Source organism: Nycticebus coucang, chromosome 5 (genome assembly GCF_027406575.1).
Source record: "Nycticebus coucang isolate mNycCou1 chromosome 5, mNycCou1.pri, whole genome shotgun sequence".
Taxonomy (NCBI): domain Eukaryota; kingdom Metazoa; phylum Chordata; class Mammalia; order Primates; family Lorisidae; genus Nycticebus; species Nycticebus coucang.
The window spans coordinates 51,957,297-51,977,740 of NC_069784.1; the positions used below are offsets into that span (position 1 = coordinate 51,957,297).

Sequence of the window (20,444 nt, forward strand, 5' to 3'; positions counted from 1 at the left end):
GGGGCCGGGTTCGAACCTGCCACCCTTGGTATATGGGGCCAGTGCCCTACCCACTGAGCCACAGGCACCGCCTGAGACAGGGTCTCAGTCTTTCTCAGGCTGGTCTCCAAATCCTGAGCTCAAGCAGTCCACCCACCACAGCCTCCCAGAGTGCTGGGATTACAGGCATGAGCCACCCAGCACCCAGCCCCAAATCCTATTCTTAAAGGTCAGTTTGACTTCTGATCCTTTATGAAATCATCATGTACTACTCCTGACTCTACTTGGCCCCCCTCCGCCCCCGGAAATCTATAGTTTGTGTCATTATTTGGGAATTGTCATTAAATAATTTTTGTTGTTGTAGTTGTTTCTTCAACCAGACTGTAAGTTTCCTGGGAGGGACTATTTCTTCAGCCTCTAATGAAACTCTCAATCTGCTTACTTTGAGACTACACACATAGTAGGTGCTTCTTAATTCTAGGTTAGTAAATAATACCTAAGAAAGCAAACATGTAAGAGTCAGTGTGAAATTTTAAAAACAGGGGTTCCATGGGCACCTCTGTAGTATCCTGAATACGTCAAAAACGATCCCAAGCAACATTATTTATTCCAAAACACAGCACAGAGTAGAGAAAGGGGCGGTTGATGCAGAATCCCAAAATCAAGGACAGCACTGTTTCAGTTAGCAAAGACTGTCTTTACTGGCACAGATGACCTTGTTTTTGTTTTTCTCATCACTTCTTGGCATTTCTTTCTGATCTCAACTCTTTCTTCCAGTCCCAGAGGACTTACTGCCCTCAGAAAGCCCTCTGAGTATTTCTCCTTCTAGCTTGAATTTCTGAGGAAAATTCTCCAAGCTTCAGAATTAGTCTTTTCCTAATTCTGCACAGTATCCTCTCAGTGCTGTTAGCAGAATAAGAAGGATAGGGATCTGGCCAGATGACTTATTAAAATAAAACAGAGCTGGGCAGCATCTGTGGCTCAAAGGAGTAGGGTGCCGGCCCCATATGCCGGAGGTGGTGGGTTCAAACCCGCCCCAGCCAAAAACTGCAAAAATAAATAAATAAATAAATAAATAAATAAATAAATAAAACAGAGCTAACCCTTTCTTGTGTTACCCTCCTAAGGGCTTGAAGAAGTGACATTTTAAATCCAAAGGTATGAATTTCTAATGGCAGAATTTAAAGGAGTGTGTAGGAAAGTTAAGCAGATATCAGTACGGTGAGGTTGGGGGGGAGAATGAGTGAAGTATTGAGAAGATGGCCTTTTCAATGCCCCTAAAATCTCCCCTAAGGCTAATTCCATTTTGGGCACTCCGGAGTGACCAAGTGCAATAATAATAAACCAACATTTATTTGGCACTTCCTATATGCTGGTGCTATCTCTGTGTGTCCTCATGCAGTCACTCACTCACTTCCACACTTCCCTGGGAGGACAGACATACTATCATTACTCTACTATATGGAAGAAAAGACTTGAATCCTAGGGAGGCTGAGGAATTTTTCTAAGGTCATACAGCCCACAAATGGCAGAGCTGAGATTCAAAATCAGGCAGTCTGATAAAAAAACACACTCCATCAAGGAATAGTTCTGTCACAATCCTAAGTCTCCCCTTGTAAACATTCAGGGAACACAGAAAAATAAACTTCAAGAGAAAAACTTAGATATTGTCATCATTATCATCATAGCAGACAAGGTACTGTTCCTGTTGTGTGCAGGGCACTTCATGCAGTTGGACCTGCTGCATGGCTGAATCACCCTGACCTTCATGTGGCCTCAGACACTGCCACCTCCACGAAGCAGTTTTTGCTCATCCCCTCTCCCTCCAATGATGTATCTTTTCTGATTGCCATTTTACTTTTTGCCTCTGCTCTGCCATTTATTTATTACCTCCCAGCCTGCATTGTGGTTATTTATACAGATCGTCACATGGCTGAGCATGCTGCTGAGTCCCTTGCCTAGCTGACTCATACGCATTCTTTAAGATTCTGTTCAGGTCTTACTGCTTTCCCTGACTTTCCCATCTGGATGAGATACCTCTTCTGCATGCCCCGAACACTTAGTATTTATCCACAACATAGCACTTCTTATAATTGATTATAAATGTTTACTTGTCAGAATTCCTTTTTTTTTTTTTTTTAATTTGGCCGGGGCTGGGTTTGAACCTGCTACCTCCGGCATATGGGACCGGCGCCCTACCCGCTGAGCCACAGGCACCGCCCTACTTGTCAGAATTCCTAACAAAATAGATCCCAGATCCCAGACATAAGTATAACATGTCTTATATTTTAGCACTTTGCACAACACTTGGCACATAGTAGGCACTTACTAACTAACCCCTTTTTGTTTTTTAAAGAATGAACCTGACATACAAGTCTGATTACACCTTGAAAACAGAATTGGATGTCTGATTTGGTTTTTGTTTCCTCAAGATATGCTGCACTTATTAGATGCTTGATAAATATAGCAATGAATACGTGATTAAAAAACAAAAGAGGTATAAGATTCTGCTCTTAGGATTTAGGGGGAAACTGGACCTACCTTAAATGCTAGGTAATATTAAAAGTTTGCATATCGGGAGATGCCCGTAACTCAGTGGGTAGGGCGCTGGCCACATACACCAAGGCTGGTGGGTTCAAACACGGCCCAGGCCAGCTAAAACAACATTGACAACTGCAAAAATAAATAGGCGGGCATTGTGGCAGAGACCTGTAGTCCTAGCTACTTGGAAGGCTGGAGCAAGAGAATTGCTTAAGCCCAAGAATTTGAGGTTGCTGTGAGCTGTGATGCCACAGCAGCTTGAGACTCTGTCTCCAAAAAAAAAAAAAAAAAAGTTTGCATATCTAGAATATGTTTTAAAATTGTTTATACAAACATGTACTACTGAAGTGGATGAGACAGAACTCATAGCCAGGCGTGGTGGCTCATGCCTGTAATCTTAGCACTCTGGGAGGCCAACGTGGGTGGATTGCTTAAGCTCAGGAGTTCAAGACCAGCCTGAGCCAGAGTGAGACCCCGTTTCTAAAAAAATAAATAAATAGCTGAGTATTGTGGCAGGCGCCTATAGTCCCAGCTACTCTGGAGGCTGAGGCAGGAGGATGGCTTGAGTCCAAGAGTTTTAAGTCGCTGTGAGCTATGATGTCATAGCACTTTACTAAGGGTGATAAAGTGAGACTCTGCCTCAAAAAACAAAACAAAACAAATGAGATAAAAATCACTGATTCTGCCTGAAGTTACTTTCCTAGAAAAAATGCAGTTCAATATTCAAACCCAGGTCCCCAAGAGTACAAAGCCAATGCTGTTTCTATTATACTATATTGTTGAGATCCTAGGATAGAGGGGTCCTAGTGGGTCCAGAAGAACCAGGAGGTCTTAAACAACTAAGGAGGAATAGGCACTGCACAAACTGTAATAAATGAAGTAAGTCTTTTAAGAAAAGCTGGGAAGAGCATGTATTATAGAATTGATGGGGAGAGTCTGGAGACAGAAAACAAGAAATTGGTTTTAGAAGGAATTTGTGGACACTTGTGACTTAGTAGAGAAGACATAGATGGGAGATGTGGAGTCAGGAGTACCCCCAAAGTTTTAAGTCTAAGTGAAAGACATAGGGAATTCAGAGGTGTGGCTTAATTTTGACCAATAGTTTATTTCTTGACATGCTAAGTCCCTCTAGACAAGCAAACTGAGTAGATAGAAATGAAGAATTAAGTTCAAGAGAGGCCTAGGCTAGCCCTGTAGATGTGTTGGTCATCTGCAAAGGGATGATAGCTGAAATTAAGAGAGTAAAAGAGATACCCTAGAAAAAAATCAGAGAGTGACAAGGTCAAAGAACCAAGGACTTTAAAGAACATCCATGGCTACGCAAGGCATGGTGGCTCACGCCCATAATCCTAGCACTCTGGGAGGCTGAGGCAGGTGGACTGCCTGAGCTCAGGAGTTTGAGACCAGCTGGCAAGAGTGAGAACTCATTTCTATTAAAAATAGAAAAGCTAGCCAGGTGTTGTGGCCGGTGCCTGTAGTCCCAGCTGTTCTGAAGGGTGAGGCAAGAGGATCTCCTGAGCCTGAGAGTTTGAGGTTGCTGTGAGCTATGACACCAGGGTACTCCACCCAGAGTGACAGAGAAAGACTGTCTAAAAAAAAAAAAAATCCACAAGTAGGAGATAAAGGGAAGAATTTAAATGGATAAGAAGTCAAAACCACAATATAATATTACCACATCTTAGAATTAAAAACTAAAGAGAGATTCAGGGAGGAGAGAATGTTCGTTACATGGATTTGATGATTGGGTTTGGCTATTTTGAAGAGAGTGTTTTGATAGAATTGTTAGGTTAATTACAAAGGAGGAAACAGAATTGTGATGGTAGAGCATGTAGGTTACCCTTTGGATAAATTTGGAATAAAAAGAAAGGGTAAAATGGAGTATTGGTATAAGAAAGATTTTACTGAAGATACTAAAGAGAAGGGTAAGAAGCCAGTGGAAAGGAGAAAACCGAGCAAGGTCCTTCAGAGGTAGATGAGATGGGGAGCCTGGTCTTGCAATGTAGGAGAAATGCGGGTGAAATTTGTAATAGCTGCTGTGGGATATGATTGAGGCAACAATCAGGATGCATGACGGGATTACCAAGTAGTAAGTAATGAAGTTCAATTTAAGTTTCATCACTTGAATTTTGGTTGAGATCTATTTTCTTGGTTTCATGTTTTTTTCTAATAACATCTGGTAGCCCAGCAGTGGGTACATCTCAGCATTGGGAATTTACATTGCCGGAATGGTGGGTAGTTAAGGATTCCATAATGACAAGGTGGCAATAAGAGCAACCTGATGTAAACCACGGCCAAAATGTTTTGGTGGTAATTGCCGAAAAACTGTGAAGAAGTTGATTGTGTGAAGTGGGGAGACTCTAACAGCAGAGGTGGTACTTGGGAAAAATGAAATCAGTGTGTCCGAAGGGCAAAATTCCTTGAGAAATGTCTAGAATAAATAAATAAAATGAAGTAGTAGAAACTCAGAATTATTGTTGGGTAACTGGATGAGAATAACAAACAAAATAATAATTAGTGGAAATTAAAGAGGAAAAGGGAAGTGAAATTTTTAAAGATGGATGTGAAGAACTGGTATGAGATCAAGAGACTTGGGGAGAAATGGTTAGAGCACATAGAACCCTTAGGTGGTCCCTTAGTCAGCTGTAATGAACTTCCATGTAAAATTAGGGAAGGGAATATGCATCAGTATGTGGATCATTTAGGGCTCAGGAAGTGGCAGGCAGAATGTCACAAAGCTTGAACTTTATTTATTTATTATTTATGTATTTCTGAGACAGAGTTTCACTTGTTGCCCTCAGTAGAGTGTCATGGCATCACAGCTCACAGCAACCTCAAAGTCTTGGGCTCAAGCAATTTTCTTGTCTCAGCCTCCCGAGTAGCTGGGACTACAGGTGCCAGCCACAGCACCTGCCTATCTTTAGAGATGGGGTGGCTGGGTGCGGGGTCTCCTTCTTGCTCAGGCTGGTCTTGAATCTGTGAGTTCAGGCAATCCACTCGCCTCTACCTCCCAGAGTGCTAGGATTATAGCGTGAGCCACCAAGCCCAGCCCAAAGCTTGAATTGTATTTTATTTTATTTTTTTGAGGCAGAATCTCACCTTGTTGCCCCCAGTACAGTGCTATGGCATTATATATAGCTCACAGTAACCTCATTCTCTTGGGCTTAAGTGATTCTCTTGCCTCAGCCTCCCAAGCAGCTGGGACTATAGGCACCCACCACAGTGCCCAGCTATTTTTAGAGATGAGGTCTTTGGTGAGCTCAGTCAATCCACCTGCCTTGGCCTCCCAGAGTGCCAGGATTATAGGAGTGAGCCACCGTACTGGCCTACCAAAGCTTGAATTTTAGAAGGCAGAATCATAGAGGTTTGAGTGTAAAAATAAAAGGGAAACATTGGGGGTATCTTCTTAAGGAATGTGAGTGTCATATCACAGATTCATCGAGCTTCACAGATGGGTGCCTCTGATCCCAGATTGTGAAAAGCAGATAAGTGGAGACACAAAACAATAGGAGATTTGTTTCTCCTTCATAGGCGACATAAAGAAGAAATAATTTCCTAGTCATATTATTACAGCATTGGGGCAGCAGCACTGTAAGTCAAGACCTACCATTTCATTCTAACCCTTCGCTTTCAGTCATTGATGACTGTCTTGGTAGTATCTCTTTGGAGTTTTGGACAATGAGGCAGATAAATTTGTGATAAATAGTATAAGCGTTAGGAACTCATGGGCAAGCTGAGGGCTTTAACCAAGGAAAGAATTTGTGAGGCCTCTTATAACCCTAATACCAGCTGGCTGAGTGGGCTCAACCTTTCTTAATCTTAATTTCATCATTCCTAAGGTAGAACTTCATGTTCTCTTCTACAGTAATAAATATTGTCAGGAATGAACAATCCTTAGAAAGTAGAACTTGAGGGGCGGCGCCTGTGGCTCAGTGAGTAGGGCGCCGGCCCCATATGCCGAGGGTGGTGGGTTCAAACCCAGCCCCGGCCAAACTGCAACAACAACAACAAAAAAAAATAGCCGGGCGTTGTGGCGGGCGCCTGTAGTCCCAGCTACTGGGGAGGCTGAGGCAGGAGAATCGCCTAAGCCCAGGAGTTGGAGGTTGCTGTGAGCTGTGTGACGCCACGGCACTCTACCCGAGGGCGGTACAGTGAGACCCTGTCTCTATAAAAAAAAAAAGAAAGTAGAACTTGAGAAGTGTTAGACTCACATTGTAGTCCCTAAAAATGAGCACCATCTTGAAAAATCATTAAACTTCTAAGCCTTAGAATGCTCACCTGTAAAACAGAATGGGGCTCTTTCCAACCCTAAAATTTAGCTGTCAGAAGCTGAGGGGGGAAAACGCACTTGTTCTCTCAACTTGAAAGTGGAGTTTGCAGGTAGAAAAGACTGGAGACAAACTTCTAACACAAATGCTGTGATTAGCTGAAGACCCAAGAAGCCAAACTTCCATCATCCATGTCTGTAACACAGTGAGTGCTCATCATCATTACTAGAAGCAAATTTCAGTGAGTGAGAAAATCAAAACCAGGTCTCTTTAGCATCAAAAGCCTTCATGTTTAGCAATATTACCATTTGGGTAAAAAAATTTACTTTTTATCTTAAAATTTTTAGAGTAGTAGCAACAATTTGAGGCTTTTATTTATAGGATGCTTTTAAAAATGATTTCATCATCATCCATCAGTGTTTATGTATATACAATGTGTTAAATCCTTATACACCAAAATAGCATTCTTTCTCAAGTGAGATGGAAGTGCATGAAGTTAGAAAATTCAGAGGGAGAAAATTCTAGTGAAATTGATAAACTATTTAATAGAATAAATAATATTTTAAAACACATTTTGATCCCATGTGCTAAATTAACATTACTATGGAGACTCCAACCTTTAGTTTTCAGCATGTTTAAATTCTCAGTATGATTGCTCTGTTACCCTAGTGTTGTACATTTAATATTCATTTGCATTTTCCTTCTGATTCAGTTAATAATTTTGAACTTTTACGTGTATGATGCAAGAACTTAATGCTTAGTAAAAGGGTTAATACTTTTTTTTTACATGTCTATAATTGTTTAATAAAGCTTGTTTTTGCTGAGCTGAGGTGCTCTGCTCTGGAACACACCAGTGCAGAGCTCTGGAACACACCAGTCCAGAGCTTATTTGGCAGTTGTTTTCTCTGATAAGATACAATCTGTGAGTCCCTTCTTTCCACCCACTTTAGCAATCCTACATATTTCTTGCATATTCCTGGTTTGGTTAATTTTTTTTCTGATGTCCATTCCTGACTTTTTCCTGCAGCCCTCTTTTACAGACAGAGGTTCTTTTTTTTTTGACACAGAGTCTCACTTTGTTGTCCTGGGTAGACTGCTATGGCTTCACAGTTCACAGCAACCTCAAAGTTTTGGGCTTACGCGATTCTCTTGCCTCAGCCTCCCAAGTATCTGGGACTACAGGGACCTGCCACAGACACCGGCTTGTTCTGGCTCAGGCTGGTCTCCAGCTGGTGAGCTCAGGCAATCCACCCACCTCCCTCAGCCTCCCAGAGTGCTGAGATTACAGGTGTGAGTCACCGTTACTGGCCTTTTACAGAGGTTCTTAGCCACGTTACATCAAATAGTCTATGGCCAATACTTGACAAACAGCATTTTATTTATTTTCTATAGGGAATCCTCAAATAAACTTAGATTTGTATTGTTTATACCCACTATTGCCTTTTGTAAAATTTTTTGTCTTCAGTCATAACAGAAGACAGAAAATATCTTACTACAGGTTTTTTTTTTTACAGGATCTAAGCAAGGAAAACATGGTATAGAAACTTACCCGACCAGTTAAGAGTTTTAAATGATTTCCAAAGCAGTGAATCCACTCTTGTACCATTTTGGATTCTTTCCTACCATCTTTACTACTAGCACCAAAGGTTGCCCCAAGGAAGGTTTCCTATTTTATAGACAGAAAACTAACATAGCAAAAAGTACCCTGGTCAAAACCATGGGCAATAGAAGCAAGAACAGAAGAAAATCTATCTAGATTTCTTGGCCATGGTGTCTCTATCCATCTTCAGGGGAGAATACACAGTACATTATAACCTGGGCAGTCATCACTTAACTGACATAGAAAAGCGTGAGGCCAGTGCACAGAATTCCAGAGGCATCTTAGATCCAGACTCCACAAAAGCACAAGCAGAGACTAACGATGGTTTACTTTGGGGAGAGCTTCAGGGCAAACAAGTCTGCAATCACGGTTGGTCGTAGCAGTAACAGGGGCCACACAGATAAAAACAAGAGTATCCAAAATCTGTGCTTTGATTCAGCAACATACGCCTACCATGGTGCTGTCGTTTTTCCATCTGAGAAAAAGTGCAATCTAATGGGCTACTCTCTCACTTCACGGGGAATGGTGCGGAGATCTTGGGGCTTTGAGCCCTCCAGATCAGGTCTTTCAAAAATTAGGAGAGCTATACTGGTCGTGAAACAATTTGAGGACCTGGGCGGAAGGTCTCCTCTGTGGGCACTAGGTAGCGATACCTTAGCCGGGCCGGGCTGGCAGGACATGGAAAGAGATCCTGCACCAGCCACCACGTTTGCAGGACCCCTGCGAGAATCTGGAGAGGGTGGAGGAGAGTGCAACCCCGAGAGGGGCCTGCTTCCTCGGGAGGGGAGAAACCCGGCAACGGCAAAGGCAGTGCACAGCCTAAGCGGTGAAGAGAGGGGACCGGAAAGGGGGCCCGGCAAGGTAGAACTGCGTCCTGGGGGTGTGAAGAGGAGGCTTTGAAGATTGGGGTCTAGGCCGGGCAGGGCTGCAGGGAAGAGAGGGAAAGACCGGTTCCTTCAGCAGTCCCAGTTCGTTTCTGTCCAAGATGGCCAAATTTACGCGGCCCTTCCCCCCTCCGCGTTTTTTCCAGCCCTGTTCGGTAGCTCCTAGAGCTGCGGGAGGCGGTGGGGAGGTCCCGGAGAGTGCGTGCGTGAGGAGGAGGGTGCGGGAAAGAAGAGACCCTCCCTGGCTCAACGTCCCTCCCCTCCAGCCCTTTGGGAGGCTGAGAAAGTAAGGCTCTGCCGCTTTAAGGCGCGGAGTGGGCGTCACCTTCGGCCGGGTGAAGATCTGGGGGAGGAGAGTTTGTAGGCGTGTCCATGCAAACCTGGAGGCGGTGCCGGCGGTGGGCGGCCCCATAGTAAAATGTTGGCAGGGCGGGGCCGAGGAGGCGAGCCCGCCTGGTGGGCGGGGATAGGGCGGGGCCTCGTGGGAAGATGGGGGAGAGGAGTGGGGGAAGCGGCCGGGCTGGTACCATTGCACACGTTCCGGGAGGGGGGCGAGTGACATTCCCAAGGAGGGGGGCGTCCCGGCGGCGGGGCCAGGCGCTGGGGCGGAGAGGGGCGGTCCCCACTCCCCCACCGGGTTGGCCGTCGGGGCCGGGGTTGGGTGGATGAGGCACTGCTCTCGCGTCCGAGGCGGGGCCGGCTGTACCTTTCGTGGCGCTGTGCGGCTGGGGGAGGTTCGGGGGGAGGGAGAAGGGGCGGTACCGGGAGGGGGGAGCCGGAAAGGGGGAGGTGCCGGCGGACAATGGAGCCTATGTGTGCTTGCGGGAGTGGGACGGCGCCGCCGCCGCCGCTGCCGCCGCCGGGGGGAGACGCTGCGCTGCCGCTGCCGCTGGCCTCGGCCCCGGCCCCCAGGGGCTGAGAGCCGCCCAGGACCGAAGCCCCCTCCCCTACTCCGCTCCTCCTCTCCCCTCCCCCTCCTGCCTCCGGGGTAAGTGGCACCTCGGGGGGAGGGGAAGGACCAGAGCCGGGGGGCAGTGGGGGCCGTGTCCGCGTCCGCGTCCGCATGTTTTGAGCCGGTTGGGGGGCAGGGGCAGCTCCAGCCGCGGAGAGCCGCGGTGGGGGGAAGGGTCGGGGGTGGAGGTTGAGGATTTAGTGAGTTGAGTCTGGAGGAACCTGTGGGGGTAGCGGTGGCGAGAGACAGGGGCATCTCAAATTCTTTAGAGGTTTTGTCCCGTGCAATGCTTGAAGAGGTTAAACGAGGGGATGGGACCGTCCCATGCTCCTTGGGATGAAGGGGCTTTGGAGGGGAGCAATGGGGAGCTAACTAGGGAAATCCAGGTTGAGTTCGGTGGAGTCTGTAAGACCCACTGAAGGGCTAGAGAGGTAAAGGGGACTTTGCAGGGCAGTGACTTGTTGAAGGGTGGGGGGAGGTGAAAGCTAAGAAGAATGTATGTATGAGTAGTAAAGAGCTCAAGCAGGTGAGTTGGTGATGTCTAGGTCACTGAGTCATTGTGGGGGTTGTGGGACACACCAGTGACTTCCAAAGTGAAGCCCTAGTCCCTGGCCTTTGAAAGTTGCAGACTATTAAGATGTCACTGATTAGTGTTGGGTGAGCCTGGTGAAATGGAGATATCTTAAGGAAAACAACAGCAGTGTTGGTTATTATGTCCAGTGAGAGGGAGAGGGAAGGGCCAGAGGCCTGTAATGGTCTTGCTAGGGGCCTTATGTGAAGGCTATCAAGCATGAAAGAGGAGGCCTGAAGTCTGTCCTCCAAGAGCCCTGGTCTGCAGGAGGGTAAGGAAGAATGGTTTAAAGAAATGGAAAGCAGAGACTTGGAGCCTAAATTGGAGTCCATTAGGGATTAATAAAGTTATTAGACCAGGGAGAGAAAGGAGGAAAAAAGTACTTAACATACTTGGAGTTTATTCTATGGGATATTTTCACCATAGCCTTCAGAGGTATGGAGAGAGTCTCTAAGGTGGGATAAAATTGATACAAAGTTAGACTTTGGTTAAGGCAAATAGACACTGACTGACTTCAGTGGGGGAAATAATTGTTTATGTGAAGAGTTACATTTTGGTCAAAGATGTGTGATAGAGCATTTGTTTAGCACTTGATATATTTAGGAATTAAATGTTCATTCTCAGGGCAGAGATTTGGGTTCTTGTGTGCTGAACACAAAGTGAAGAATGAGAACTAACAGGATAACTAAGAGATGGAAGGAGGGCAAAAGGATGTTGAAAGGTAAAATTCATGGATTAAAAACCTTTGGCTGGGGGCAGTGGCTCATGTCTATAATCTTAGCACTCTGGGAGGTGGAGGCAGGTGGATTGCTTGAACTCAGGGTTTGAGACCAGCCTAAGCAAGAGCAAGACCCCATCTCTACTAAAAATAGAAAAACTAAGGCAAGAGAAATCACTTGAACCCAAGAGTTGGAGTTTGCCGTGAGCTGTGACACAGTGGTACTTTACCCAGGGCAACAGCTTGAAAGTATATCAAAAAAAAAAAAGGAAGAAAGAAACAAACCTTTGTGGAAACTGTTTAACATGATTGTCCTGTTGAGTTTGTTTTTTTACTGAATACTAGTGATTGGAAAACTTTAGCAAGGAAGAATGTTTATGCAAATAATGTAATGGTCAGTAAGTAAAAATTTAAGAAAGGCCTCCTTATTCACTGTCAGAAAAGATCCAAACTATTAAAGACAGAGATAGGTTAATAAAAGGAGCTGTTAGTTAAATGACATAAGCAAGCTTTGATGAATGGGGGCTTCATTAATTGTTTGAGGGTTTGGATAAGAAGAGAAAATTTAATGTAAAGCTGAGAAAAGTTGAGATGGGAGAGGGGAGTATGATATATTTCGTAGTTTTATGACCTAGAGTTTTGGTATTAAAGTACCAGACAGTTTTGAATATAAGAGAATGGTTTCAAAAGACATGGTGGGTATATAGGGAGGTCATTAACTAAAACAGGGAAGAATACAGTTCTCTTTTTATAATGCAAGTAGTATATAACTTGGCTCTTGAGTGAAGGATTCCTGACCTGGATTCTTAGATGACTTGCACAAGCAAAAAAAGTACTTACATACTTGGAGTTTATTCTATGGGGTATTTTCACAATGGCCTTCAGAAGTGTCTTCTGTGAATCAAAAGAAAATGCTCCCTGGCTTATAGACAAAAATAGAGATTTTATTATAATCAACTAAATATTTGATCATGGTGACTTGGTACAGTGTTTAGAGCCTTGAACACTTGGTACAGTATTTAGAGCCTCACACTTACCCTGTGTGACTTTGAACAAATCTCTCATATGTATTCTCCAAATCTCCCATCTACAGAGTGGCAAGACCACCTGCCCTATAACCACTCATAACTGCACCTCATCCTAACAAGTTAATGCTTGTCTTCAAAGTGCTTTGAATACCTTTGGGAATAAAGAGCCCAACTAGTTTCTCTCTCTCTTTTTTTTCTTGAAACCCAGTCTCACTCTGTCTCCCAGGCCATCATCATTGTAGCTCACAGCAACCTCAAACTCTTGGGCTTGAGTGATCCTTCTGCCTCAGCCTCCTGAGTAGCTGGGACTATAGGCACCAACCACAACACCTGGCTAGGTTTTTCTAACGTTTTTTTCTTGAGACAGAGTCTCATTTTGTCACTGTTGGTAGAGTACTGTGGTGTTATAGCTCACAGCAACCTCAAACTCCTCACCTTAAGCGACTCTTGCCTCAGCCTCCCAAGTAACTGGTACTATAGGTGCCCACCACAACACCTGGCAGTTTTTTTTGTTTTGTTTGTTTTAGAGATGAGGTCTCACTCTGGCTCAGTTCTAGTCTCAAACCAGTGAGCTCAGGCAATCCGCCCAACTTGGCCTCTCAGGTGCTAGGATTATAGGCGTAAGCCACTACGCCTGGCCTTTTCTATTTTTTTTTTGTTTGTTTGTTTGTTTGTTTGTTTTAGTAGAGATGAGGTCTCTCTCTTGCTCCAGTAATCCACCCTCCTCGGCCTCCCAGAGAGCTAGGATTATAGGGGTGAGCCAGTGAGCCACTCATTTCTCACCTTTTTTTTTTTTTTTCTTTTGAGACAGAGTCTCAAGCTGTCACCCTGGGTAGAGTGCCATGGCATCACACTCCAGGGCTTAAACAATTCTCTTGCTTTAGCCTCCCAAGTAGCTGAGACTACAGGCACCCGCCATAACACCTAGTATTTTTGTTGTTGTTGTTGTCATTGTTTTAGCAAGCCCAGGCTGGGTTTGAACCCGCCAGCCTCGGTGTATGTGGCCGGTGCCCTACCCACTGAGCTACAGGTGCCACTTTCCTTTCTCACTTCTAACAAACTACTATCTCACTAACTATTCAGCCTTTGTAACAATTATATTAATAGCAACATGGTTGATCAAGAAACTAAAAGGAGTATCTTGTACATTTATCGTGTTCTGTTGTTTGGTTTTTTGTTTTGCATTAGTTTTGAAAGGTAATAAATAAACCTCTCTCCATTGAGTGGCAAGACAGTAACAATGATAACAATTGTAGAAATGGAAGCCAAGGTCCATTGGAAACAGTGGGAAGACTGATGCTGTGAGTGTCAACTTGGAATATGCCAACTCCATATCTGTGTGACGCTAGATATGTCTCTTGCCTTCCAGGTCACTTAATTTCCTTCAGCTATGAAATAGTGTTGGTGGAATGATTGACTGCTCTGTCTGCCTCTGTGACCATGATGATTGAGTCTAGTAAAACTTTACTCATTCTAGATTGGGGTTTTTTGACCTTTTATCTTTTATGTCCCACATACCCCTTTAGCCAATCTAGTGAAGGCTCCCCTGGCTCCCCTTTTGGGAACTTTTTATAAATACACAAAATAAAATACATAGAATTACAGATGAAATGGAAATAGTTATCAAAATGTTCTTTGTAACACATTAAATAATAAAATGTAGCTGAAGGTCTGATGATACTGTAATTTAGTATTGAGTGTGCATATTATGCCAAGGTATCTTCAACAATTATAACATGATGTGAAAATGTCTTGGGGTCACCAAATGTCTGGTGTGACATGGTCAGTCACAGCATTACTAATATTATGGGTTGTTACCTACATTCACAATTGAAGGCCATGCCAACTTTTACTTAGCGGTTAGTCAAAATTAAGACCTAAGTTTTTCCCTGCAAGTTCACAGACATTTCCCCTCTTCCAAGTCTATCCACTGACCCCTTGGGGGTTACTGGATCCCAGATTAAGAACTCTGCTGTAGACCAACTAATTTTTAAAAATTAAATTATCTTATGGCCACTTGCATTTTAGATTTTGCAGTGTTTTTTCTCCATCATGTAAGAACAGGGGCATAGAGAAGACATGAAACAGAAGTCCATTTTGCAACCTGTGGTGACTTCTTGGTTGTGGAAAAAGCTAAAAGCAGTGATTAAAGTGTGGCTTTGTGTCTGGGGGACTTTGCTTTTCTAAACTCCCAGTCAGTCCTCAGTGGGATGAATTTGGATTGCAGTATCTCTATCTTCTGTTTCTTCAATTTTGAGTTTTACTGATTTTGCCTGCCTTCCCTATTTTTGACCTAATTGTTTTCTTATTGTTCCTTCTAAATACTACTTTGGTCACAGAGTGTTACTGAATGGGTGGTTTTCTTTGGAATCAGTGTGAATGTGGACATGAACCTTTCATTTTTTCTATTCCCTGTAGGACTGAATGTGGAACTAGCTGGTGTCATTCCACTTTGACCTAAAAATTCCTTTCTGTTTGGGTGGCAGAGATCATTCTTGAAAAGTTCTTCTGTGTCCCAATGTAGAAGAAAGAGCAAATTGGACATCTTGAAAGGTAAAGAATGTGATGATAAGCCCATTACTTTTGTGATTCAATCTGAGTATGTTGGTTGGGCTCAGTGGCTCACGCCTGTAATCCCAGCACTCTGGGAGGCCAAGGTGGGTGGAGCTCAGCGGTTTGTGACCAGCCTGAGCAAAAGAAACTAGCCAGGAATCCTGGCAGGCACCTACAGTCCCAGCTACTTGGGAGGCTGAGACAAAAGGATCACTGGAGCCCAGGGGTTTGAGATTGCTGTGAGCTATGATGTGAGCTAGATGCCACAGCACTCTACCAGAGTGAGAGTCTGTCTCCAAAAAAAAAAAAAAAAGAATCTGAATATGTTGGATTTTTATTTCTGTTTCTATAGGTTCTCTTGTAAGTTAACCATATCTGTTTTGCTACTGCTTCAGTGGATCAAACATTAAAAAAAAAACCCAAACTACATTTGTTTATTATTTTAGGAGTTTCCAAGGCAAAATCATCAAATTACATGAGAGTCAGAACTATAAGTGCAGTTACCTTTATACCATCTTGTGAGCAGACTTGTGCAGTAATCACCTCATAGGGCTGAGGAGAAAGGCAGGTGGTGAGAAGTTGAAGTAAGTACTTCTTCATGTCATTGCTGGTTTGGGCCAATGCAGGGTAAGGGTAGGGAAATGAAAGCCTCAGTCAAGCTCATTATAATATATGAATCAACAAGCATTTATTGAGTTTCTACGAAGTGTCAGGTGCTGAGATGATGAGTGACACTGCCCTCAGGGAGTTTACTGTCTGTATGTCACAGGAGTGTGGTTTTGTGTTATAGAATTGTTGTGAATATAATGCTGTGGGGCCAAGGAAGGCATATGGGGATAGTCGGTGATCAAGGAGAATTTTACAAAGAAGGGACATTTGTATTGTAATATAACTTTGGGTAGCCATTATTCTATTAATAAATGATGATAGTTGAAATTCATTTTGAAATGCTTCATTTCTGACAGAATTCTTTAGTTTGATACAAACTTTTATTTGCTTACTTAAAGTTTATTAGCTATTGAAGGATGATAGATGCATAAGTACTAAATATGCACTAATATTTTGCTTGGACCAAGGTTCTCTATACATGCCAATTGTATAGTTTGCTTTTCTCCATGTATTGGGGAAAGATTGGTTCTTCCTATTGTGTGGTTTTTCTGAGAGGAAGTCTTTAGTAGTCAGCATGCCCGAAGTTAAGAATGAGCTAGGAATGGAATCCTGAGGCCTTTTAGTTCCACATTCTAAGTTTGATACTATGCCTTTTATGGAGTAGTGGTCATCGCAGAGAAATGAAATTTGTTAAACATGACATAGTTCTAATAAACTTGACTTCTTAGAGCGGGGAAGTGAGAAAGCCTCACTGGAAGAGTTGAAATTGGAATCGTAGAGGTGATGCTAAGCTTGGTCAGATTAATTTGAGGATTTACTTACTACTTTATGGCAATCTAGTAAGGAATTATTTTAAAGATTCCTAAATAATTTAACCCTAAGACAGTCTGGAACTTGGAATTTCAAAACTATAAATTCCGGGCAAAAGAGTAAGCTCAGTTTCAAAATCCTGGTTTGTAAGGACTAACGTTAGAAATTATTCTGCTTGACCAGTAACTGAGTGGGGTTTTTTTTTTTTTTTTTGAGACAGAGTCTCGCTCTGTCACCTGGGTAGAGTGCCATGGTGCCATAGTTCACAGCAACCTCAAACTTGTGGGCTCAAGTGATCATCCTGCCTCAGGGTCCTGAGTAGTTTGGGACTATAGGCGCCTGCCACTACGCCAGTCTAGTTTTTCTATTTTTAGTAGAGACAGAGTCGTTCTTGCTCAGGCTGGTCCTGAACCCCTGAGCTCAAGCAGTCCACCTGCCTCAGCCTCCCAGAGTGCTGGGATTACAGGCATGAGCCACTTCCCACCTGAGTGTTTTATTGACTTAATCTAACTCAATTCTGTACAGCACTTTGCACACAGTAGGCTCTGAATAGAAGGAAATCATCTCACCAGGTGGTTCAGCTCTAAGTTTCCCCCAAAGCATATGAAAATAAATTTTCTTATTGCATGTTTTCCATGTAAAGTTACATTTGAGCATAGCAAGGAACTGTGAGTGATCTTCACTTTGTAAATTCAAAAGCATTTCTAAAATTATCTCTTTTCACCTTCGTAGTCCTGGACTCCTTCCCTCCAGGATGAACACTGCAGTGTCGTGACCCTTGGGGTTTTGGTGAGTAGACTGATGGGTGGTAGCACTGGGGCACGGGCCTAGCATAAAACGGTGATCATGGAAAAAAGCTTCAGCTTTAATTCAACAAATGTTCTTTTTTTACTTCACCTAAGCCCATTCTCACACCCCAGCTACGGTCCCTGGTAATCACCATTTTACCGTCTGCTTCAATAAATTCAACTTTTTTAGATTCTGCATATAGGAGGGATCATGTGGTATATTTGTCTCTGTGTGCCTGGCTTACTTTACTTAACATAATGCCCTCCACGTTCATCCAGGGTTGTTGCAAATGGCAGGATTCTCTTTTTATTTTTATTTATTTATTTTTTTTTGTGTGTGGTTTCTGGCCAGGGCTGGGTTTGAACCCACCACCTCTGGCATATGGGACCAGCCCTCTACCCCTTTGAGCCACAGGCGCCACCCACGATTCTCTTTTTAAATGCTGAATAGTTTTCCATTCTGTATATATACCACATTTTGTTCATCCATTTATCTGTTGACGGACACTTAGGTTGATTCTTCTTTTTTTTTTTTTTTTTTTTTTTTGGTTTTTGGCCGGGGCTAGGTTTGAACCTGCCACTTCTGGCATATGGGACCAGCACCCTACTCCTTGAGCCACAGGTGCCACCCACTTAGGTTGATTCTTTATCTTCATTATTATCTTCGTTATAATACTATAGTGCACAGGGGAGGGCAGCTATCTTTTCTACACACTGATACAATTTCATTTTCTTTGTATAACAACACACATTTTTCTGAGCAAATGCTAGTAAGTGCTGAGTGTACAGAGATGAGCAAGTCAGTCTGGTCCCTGCCTTCATGGAGCTTATTCTGAAGCGAGAGATAAATGTTATATGAATGATCACATAACTAACACATATAATTCCAAAACACAAAAAATGTTATGAAGGAAAAACCCAGGATGCTATGAAAAGAATGTAATAGAAAATTTCACATAGATTGGTGGCATTAAGGAAACTTTCCTGTGAAGAAGAAACACTTATGCTGAAATTTCATTCATTCAACAAAAATATCAAACTCGTTATGGGAGAGTTGAGGGTTAGGAGGACAGGTATCAAGAATGACTTCCAAATTTGGGGCATGAACTTCTGGGTAGATAAAGAAGCCACTTATTAAGGTGTAGCGAATTGGGGGGAAAATTGCTGTAAGAGGAAGGCTTTACAGAGATGAAGAGTTTGTTTGAGCCTGTTAAGTTTAAGACATCTAGCGAGTTGTCCAGCAGGCAGTTGTGCATATAGGCCTGCAGAGCTAAGCTGAGCTGGACATGCACGTTTTGGAGTTGTTGCATGGAGAGACCTTACAGAATGACAGAAGAAGAGTCCAGAGGAACTCTAAAATTTAGAGATTGGGCAGAGAAGGGGCCCAGAAAGAAAGCAGGTAAAGAGTGACTGGAGAAGTAGGAGAGCTAGGAAATGTTAGGGAAACTGAGAGAAGAGAGTTTCAAGAAGTGAGGGAGCAACCAGCAAAATCTAAGAGATGGGGTAAGATGAAAAGTAGCCAATCGTGACCGTGACAAAAATAGTGCTTTCTGGATCAGAGGTAGGAGTTAGATTAAGTGGTTAAAAGGTGAATGGCAAATGAGGACATCAACACTGTGTCAAGGGGACCAGAATGCTAGAGGTGGACTTTGTCTTGCTTTAAAAATTAGTATTGAAAGGCACTACAGCAATATGAATGCTGATTGGAAAGGTACAGTAGACACAGGAGGTAGAGAGGATGGTCAGAGTAGAGGGTGAGAGCTCTCAGAGTCTGGAAGGAAGGGACCTCGTTCTCCATAGTGGGGCTGACCTTGGGGAAAAAGTGAGCTGTATATTTTTTGTTTGAATAATAGAAAGGAAAGAAGGGACAGGTACTAATGAAAATAGGTTTGTGTATTTAGTAAGGAGGACTTCCTGCCTGGTGACATCTCTTTCTGCTAAATACTGGGCAAGACCATGCTCTGGAGTGGGAAGGGAGGGAGGGCAGATGATGGACAGGAGGTGTAGAAGGTATGAAAGAGTACCTGGTGGAATAAGCCAGTGAGCTCACTAGAGGGTGGTAGTAGTTGTAGTGATATCCACTTCAGTGTTTGTTATACTGATGAGCACTTTCTAGGAATTGGCCCACGCTGCCCACCAAGTCCCAGCTTTGACAGACACTACAGTGATGAAGAAGGCAGACTTTGGGGCCACTTACTGGGATGTGACCTTGGGCAAGTTACGTTACATTTCAGAGCCTCCGTTTCCTCTAAGATCTCTAACATAAAGGTAGCAGTAATGCCTGCCTTATAAGGTTGTTGTGAATAAGTTAACATGTATGTGCAGTGCTTAGAACAATGCCTGACACATAGTACAGATTTTAAGTATTAAAAGAGAAGAGAGAAACATTGTATAAGTAAATCTAAACAGGAAGGAGACTTAGTTATATTGGGCAGAGAAAGATCTCTCTTGACTATAATGATTCTGTGGAAAATCTTTTTTAGTCTTTTTAGGCAACAATTGAGTGGAGACCTGCTGAAGAGCCTAATTTTATTCTTTGGAACTACATAATGAGATACTTGGCAGGTTTTTTTTTTCTTCAAGTTGTTTTTATTGTCAGAAAGGCCAAAACTGGGATGATATATTTCAACACCTTCCTACAATTGGGGATCAGAAAGCCTGGGTTTTCTTCCCCATTGCTGGGTGAGCTCATTTGCTTGTTTCAGGCTCTGTGCTGTCTCCATCCATGAAGCAGCAGGAAGGGAGAGGGGAGGACAGAGCTGGGGGCTACGAGCGCTGACTGGACAGGGAGAAGTCATCGCATTGCACATGTTCCACATGCTCTATTCTGGCATCTGTAAAATGTCTGTCAGTCACGGTTAGGCAAACTGTGAGAATAAGAAATTGTATACAGAAGAACTTTGAAAATAAAAGTGCACTATGTCCACAGCGTTATTAGAAATAATCTTTGCTACCAGCTCATCATACATACTTGGCAGATTAATGAAGTGATTTGATAATTGTAATATGTTTGAATTTCTTTGGAAGAAAAGTACAAGACAAATGCCACTTGTTTCTGTTCTGTGAGACGCTGAATAAGTCACACAGGATCTAACTACATTCTTAGTACATCATGCTGAGTATTATAGAAAAACCAAAGAACTTTA

The 20,444-nt window shown here is 43.2% G+C and overlaps 1 long non-coding RNA gene across 1 annotated transcript in view; it reads left to right on the forward strand.

The window, feature by feature from the left end:
• The window catches only part of LOC128585720 (uncharacterized), an 88,458-nt gene that overhangs the window by 66,092 nt on the left and 1,922 nt on the right, over positions 1 to 20,444 (forward strand). The window contains exons 2-3 of the long non-coding RNA XR_008380095.1: positions 14,957 to 15,091; positions 17,243 to 17,299. This is a non-coding gene — a long non-coding RNA (uncharacterized LOC128585720). The remainder of the gene's footprint in view (positions 1 to 14,956; positions 15,092 to 17,242; positions 17,300 to 20,444) is intronic.